General features: G+C 39.7%; 1 protein-coding gene across 1 annotated transcript in view; it reads left to right on the top strand.

The window, feature by feature from the left end:
• Positions 1 to 100: 100 nt before the first annotated feature.
• LOC119581666 (rhodopsin-like) overlaps positions 101 to 315 on the top strand; it is a 2506-nt gene continuing 2291 nt past the window's right edge. The window contains exon 1 of the mRNA XM_037929791.1: positions 101 to 218. The gene's annotated coding sequence lies outside the window, so the exon portion shown is untranslated. The remainder of the gene's footprint in view (positions 219 to 315) is intronic.

Raw genomic sequence — 315 nt, 5'->3', positions numbered from 1 at the left:
GTGCAAGGCAATTAGCAACAGTTGAGCCTGAACACTAACGTCATACTTCCCGCTAATGTGATTAGGACTGCCAGTACTACAGTATATATAAGGCTCCCCGCTGTCTACGAGATTCAGTTACCTGTCAGGGTCTCACACACATCGGGTTGTCACTGAGCGCAAAGTAGTTCTGAAAAGAAATTTCTTTGCCTCATATTAAGAGCAAAACCATCTTAAAGGTAAAGTGGTCCTCTGTACAGTTTGATATCAACAGTTCTTAAAGTGTACTGTATTATCATTGTTATTATGTAGTGTAACAATCTATGAGATTTCAGT

Source organism: Penaeus monodon, chromosome 15, assembly GCF_015228065.2.
Source record: "Penaeus monodon isolate SGIC_2016 chromosome 15, NSTDA_Pmon_1, whole genome shotgun sequence".
Taxonomy (NCBI): Eukaryota; Metazoa; Arthropoda; class Malacostraca; order Decapoda; family Penaeidae; genus Penaeus; species Penaeus monodon.
Note: the sequence above shows the minus strand (reverse complement) of the source record. Positions and strands in the feature narration are given on the sequence as shown.